Raw genomic sequence first — 6,452 nt, forward strand, 5'->3', positions numbered from 1 at the left:
TCCACCAAAGAAAGTATGTAGAATAATGACTCCACTAACCAGAAAAGAAGGATGGAATTGATTAATGGGCCCCCTTTCCCTCAAAGAGAGATGCTTTTTCAAGGCTAACATTTTTGTCAATTTTTCATACTTGCCATCAGAGATTCTACATGCTGGTCCATGTCTGCAATCATCCAAAACCATCAGAGATTTTAGAATATACAACTAAAAATAACAATTAATAGTTGCTGCTCACAAAGGAAAAAACAATAATTTCATGTAGTAACTCCATATGCTAAAGATTAAACATATTATAACTTACATAGTGAAATTTTAGAGGGATTACAATAATTGAGCTACCGAATAATCTTTTATAAAAAGCTATATTTTTCCTACAGTGATATGTCTCCCTCCCTAGTCCTTAAAGTGGTGAATGTGAAAAACACCTGTCAGGAACATAAATGGCTACCAAGCTTTCATGATATTACCTCTCATCGTTGCACTGTTCATTGAATTATTGCACTTGCATTTTATAGTTTCCTCAAATAAACACTGCACTTGAAAATATCTTTCTTTCAGAGTTCTCTCAGTTAAGTGACTCTGCTACTGCTAGCATTGTTTTCACACTTCATCAACACTTCTTCTCTTTTCAACAAATTTTGCATCTCTGAAAATGGCAGATGCTTTGCTTGGAGCTGTGTTTGATAAGTTGCTCTCTCTGGCTCAGAACGAACTCGCAACCATTTCTGGAATCAAGGGAAAGGCTCAAAAGCTGTCACGCAATCTAGAACTGATCAAGGCTGTTGTTGAAGATGCTGAGGAGAAACAAATCACAGACAAACCCATAAAGGTTTGGCTGCAGCACCTCAAAGATGCTGTTTATGTCCTAGATGATATCCTTGATGAATGTTCCATCGAGTCCCTTCGACTTGCTGGATTGTCCTCTTTGAAACCAAAGAACATCAAGTTCCGCTATCAGATTGGCAATAGGCTCAAAGAGATTACAAGCAGATTTGATGAGATTGCTGAAGGCAAGGCCAAGTTACTTCTACAAGAGCGTGTCATGAGGGGGTGGTCAGCTGAAGAAGTTGAAGAGCGCAAAACCGGCCCTGCCATTCTCGAATCTCAAATATATGGACGACTAGATGATAAGAAGAAGATCGTGGAGTTTCTTCTCAGCCAAGAACGCCTCTCTGATTTCCTTTCCGTTTATCCGTCTCGGTGGAATGGGGAAAACGACACTTTCTCAGATGGTCTACAATGATGATGAGGTGAGTCGCAATTTCAATCCAAAGATTTGGATTTGTGTTTCTGAGAATTTCTCGGTCAAGGGAATTTTGTGTTCCATTGTAAAATATTTCACAGAAGAAGAAAAGTACAATACCATGGATTTACCTGTAATACAAAGAAAGGTGCAAGAATTGTTGCAAAGTAAAAGATATTTGCTGGTTCTAGACGACGTGTGGAACAAAAATCAACAAATGGAACTCGGATTAAGCCAAGTCAAATGGGACAATTTGAAGTCTGTATTATTGTCATGTGGATCCAAAGGTTCTTCTGTTTTAGTCTCCACTCGGGGAATTAGATTTCCCACCCCCTGTTTTAGATTTCCCACCCCATTTAAAAGTGGGGAAAAACCAATATTGCCCCTCCGTGTTTTAGTCCGAAACTTCAACCTTCGGATCAGTACGAAACTTCATCCTTCGGATTAGTATGAAACTTCAACTTCCGGACACCTCTGACAGATTCTACCACCTTTTTCAGCACCATTACTCCATAGCTTCACCTACCTCACCACCATTATGGCCTGCATAAACTCCTCAACCACCCCCCATTTATGGCTGAACACACTGTTTGGATTGGTCCTCGTGTTATTACCAACTTTGATTTAACATACATAACAGAAGATTGATAATATGATTCATGTTTGTAATGTTGTAACCATGTCTGTAACCATATTATTAGCAAGAATATTTTCCTTCAGTATTGTAACGAGGTCTGTTTGTCCCATATTATTGTCACTGCATTTTCACGTTTCTGTCTTTGTGACAGTATCTGGTTTGAAAGATCCGAATCTTGAAGTTTCATATTAATCCGGTTTTTCAACTCTCGGACGTCTAAAAAAGGGGGGTGGTAAATTTAATTATGAAGCAGTCCGAAACTTATAGTTCTGGATTGATCCGAAACTTAAAGTCCTGGATTGATCCGAAACTTAAAGTCCTGGATAGATTCGAAACTTAAAGTCCTGGATAACTCTTACCAAGCAGCAGAATGCAGTAAGTTAAGACCAAACCAAAAGGCATATTCATCAATTACAATCTCAACCACCACCACAATTACAAACCAAACATTTCAACCCAACAATTCGTTAGGCAAGTCCTCCAAGACGGCCACGACACCGATCATGTTATTTTAACTGTAACTAAAGAATCCGAACTTTTAACTCTCGGACTAGTCCAGAACATCAACCTCTGGACTGGTATGGAGGTTTAAGTCCCGGAGGGTAGTCCCGACATTTTTTTAAAAAGGCTAGGGTGGCAATTCTAAAACAGGGGGTGGGAAATCTAATTCCCCTCCACTCGTGATATGGATGTTGCATCAATCATGGGAACGTCAACATGTCAACCTCACTGTTTTGAAGGTCTCTCCGAGGATGATTGTTGGTTGTTGTTGAAGCAGCATGCATTTGGAGCTAACAAAGAAGAGCGTGTAGAGCTTGTAGCTATAGGCAAGGAAATCGCAAAAAAAGTGTAAGGGGTCACCTCTTGCAGCACGAGCATTAGGAGGCCTCTTGCGCTTGAAGAATGATGAAAAGGAATGGCTTGAAGTTAAGGAAAGTAGGCTTTGGGATTTACAGGATGAACGTATATTGCCAGCCTTGAGGTTGAGTTACTTTCATTTAACTCCACCCTTGAGGCAGTGTTTTGCTTTCTGTGCCATATTTCTCAAAGATACAGAAATCATCAAGGAAGATCTGATCGATCTTTGGATGGCCAATGGGTTTATCTCATCTACGACAAACAAGGAGGTAGAAGATGTCGGTAATTCAATTTGGAATGAATTGTGTCGAAAATCATTCTTCCAAGATATCTCCACCGAATTCTTTGGAGGTACTACGTTCAAGATGCACGACCTTGTCCACGATCTTGCTGAATCTGTCATGGGGAGAGAATGTGTTATTTTGGAGAATGCAAGCATGAAAAATTTGTTGGGAAACACACACCACGTTCTTTACTGTGGCCAGAAAGAGTTATCATTCGACCAGGGAACGTTCGACAAAGTTGATTCCTTGCGAACATTATATCAGCTCAAACCTTCCTATAGTGAAAAATATGCTTGCCTCCCAACACACCGCACTCTTCGGGTATTACAAACAAGTTCTTCCAATTTATCATCACTCGGGAGTTTAATTCATTTGAGGTATTTGGAGATTTATGATGTTGAGATAAAAACCCTGCCCGACTCAATTTATAGCTTGAGGAAATTGGAAATCTTGAAATTGAAATCTTTGAGGAAACTTACTTGTCTACCAAAACACCTTAGTCGGTTACAGAATCTAAGACATCTTGTCATTGAAAGTTGTAGTTCATTGTCATGTATGTTCCCTAATATTGGAAAATTATCCGGTCTGAGAACATTAAGTGTTTACATTGTCAGTTCAAAGACAGGGCATAGCTTGGCAGAATTACATGACTTAAAACTCGGAGGAGATCTGCACATCAAAGGCCTCGAACACGTATGCAGTTTATCTGAAGCCCAAGAGGGCAATTTGAAGGGTAAAAGCGGTCTTCACAAATTATTCTTGTCATGGGGTAGTAGCAAGGAGACCAGGTCTCATGCTACTAACACGGATGGAGTACTTGAAGGGCTTCAACCTCAGTCAAATCTCAAGGAGTTGAGAATAGATCACTATGCAGGATTAAAATCCCCAAGCTGGATTGGATTGCTCAGCAATTTAGTTGAGCTTGAACTTTCTGATTGCCAGAATATGATGCAACTCTCATCGATCAGTAAACTGCCATCTTTAAGAAGACTTGTGCTTGAGGGAATGGAAAATATGAAGTACATAGATGATGATGAATCTTACGATGGTGTGGAAGTGAGAGCTTTCCCTTGTTTAGAAGATCTCAGATTAGATGACTTACCAAAGTTGGAGCGGTTGTTAAAAGTGGGAAAAGGGGAGATGTCTGCCGCCTATCTAAGTTGGGGATTGACAGCTGTCCTAAACTTGAGTTGCCATCATGCATTCCATCACTTACAAGCCTTACTTTATCTGATTGTACAAATGAGCAACTGAGGTCGGTCTCCCATTTCACTGGTCTTACTTCCCTCTTTCTTCGTTATGGCCTCCTGACATCCTTCCCAGTAGAACTCTTCAACAACCTCAATGCTTTGGAGGAGCTGGAGATCGATGGGTTCAATGAGCTGGAGTGTTTACCAGAGCAAGGTTGGGAAGGTCTTCACTCCCTTCGCTGCCGGATGGTTTTCGACACCTCTCTGCACTTGAGAGACTGATCATTACGGGTTTCCCAGAATTAAAGGAGCGGTGTAAAGAGGGAACAGGGGAGGACTGGGACAAGATAGCGCATGTTCCAGACCTGAGAATTGAATGATGAAGAAGAAGACATGAATTGAATTTCTGATTTGCTCCTCTCAGTCCAATTCGGTAGGATCTCTCGTACCCCTTCCGCGTTTTTTCTATTAATTGCGTTTCTTGTTGATATTCAATGGGATGTTCTCCAATTTCCATAGTTTTAATCATTTGAATGACATATCAAACTTTTACGCTGTGTGTAGTGTATATTATTCAAAACATTCATCAATTAAATGGTGTTTCTTGTTTGGAAAAAAATTGTTGCTCTCTGCTCAATTGACTTCTCTCGGCTCTTCTTTATCTGGATACTGATTTTTTGGTTTACCATGGAGTTGGTACGATACATAACTTTCTGATCAAAATAACAAATTGGGCATGATATGAGCCTTCTTTTACATGAGTTATTATTGGCAAATGTGTGCTTCCAGTAGTGCTTTTTAATTATGTTGTTTTTTGCTTGACTATGTGATCTGAATGAAACAGTTAAACATTTTAGCACAATCAAAAACATAATTTCCATAAACTGGAGCTGGTTGAATGTTGATGTATCCAAGCTAGAAATGTCATTAATTGTTGGGAAAAACACAATAAATTTTGAAGTTGGGAATGGTATCATTGTTTAGAAAACATGATATATGAAATGGAATGATTTAGACCTGAAATTGGCACTTTTTCCCGTTTTCTTTAACCCTATGTGCAGTTTTTGTTCTTAAATTCTCACATTTCAGAGTGACATTGATTACAAATTAGATAACACTTTGAGACCATTTTTACTGATAAATATTTACAATTTGCAGGAAGATATATGGAGTAAAGTAAATCATTCCTGGTTGAAATCTGAGGTTTGTTAATTTCAAACATTTTTTCCCTTATAACTTGATGATTGTGCCATATTTTTTCCAACAGCTTCATATTTTTCTTAATGCCAGTGTACCAAATGGATTCTGTCTATCAATTGAAATGCAATCTCTGGAGCCTGAAAATAAGCACCAGGGACCATGCCAAGCTCAGAGCATTAGAAGTTAGTTATAGTTACTTTTGACAAAATACTTGAGTTGTTTCTTCATTTGGGAAATTTTTATTTTTTCAAGGTAATCGTGAAAAACATCTATCAGATTTTGCATTTTTTAAAATGACTTGGACCTTGATTATTCTACTTGTTTAACATTAGAATAGGAGGTGAGATTTGAAGCCAAATTTCCGTGGATTGTCAAACAATGAAAATGGAACAGATTTTGATATCACATTAAATTACAATGAAAACGAGGTGCATTTTGCTTGATAACAATTAACAAGCGCGATAGGTGTTCACCGGAAATTTATAGTACAAACAGTGAACTGCGAAAAATAATGTCTAAACCTCTCTCCTCTTATTACCAGGAACAGCAGGCCCAACTCATCAAATAAATCTGTTCCTGAAAACTACTCCTTCACAGCTTTGTCACTGCATAAAGTTACATTTAATTTGACTACTTAAGCACATTACAACAATGGCTTCAAGTATCAGTTACTTGTCCAGAGAAATTATTTCAGTTCAAAACACATTCTAAGACTAACTCATCAAGATCTTTTGAAAAACTCAGAAGGCTAGCAGCAATACCACAACTCTGGATTTTCCTTGGTCCCCATTTTTTTTTCTTGATAAAACCAATGATGACAGATTTTGATGCACATATATCTCAGGAATAAGTTTGACATCAGAAGTCATTCACTCTAAGGTGATCTAAAAGCTTCACCAGCATATCGCACACTTTTAAGTTCCTCTTCAATCCGAAGAAGCTGAAAAGAAGGAAAATATGTATCAGATCATTATGTCAGTCACAAGGATTTCAGATTTATTTTGTAATATTCGGCACAAGAGAATTTCGAAAGACTAAAC

At 38.5% G+C, this 6,452-nt stretch overlaps 1 pseudogene; it reads left to right on the top strand.

The window, feature by feature from the left end:
* Nucleotides 1–5,620, top strand: LOC130733963 (putative disease resistance protein RGA1; annotated as a pseudogene).
* Nucleotides 5,621–6,452: the final 832 nt, after the last annotated feature.

Source organism: Lotus japonicus, chromosome 1 (genome assembly GCF_012489685.1).
Source record: "Lotus japonicus ecotype B-129 chromosome 1, LjGifu_v1.2".
NCBI lineage: Eukaryota > Viridiplantae > Streptophyta > Magnoliopsida > Fabales > Fabaceae > Lotus > Lotus japonicus.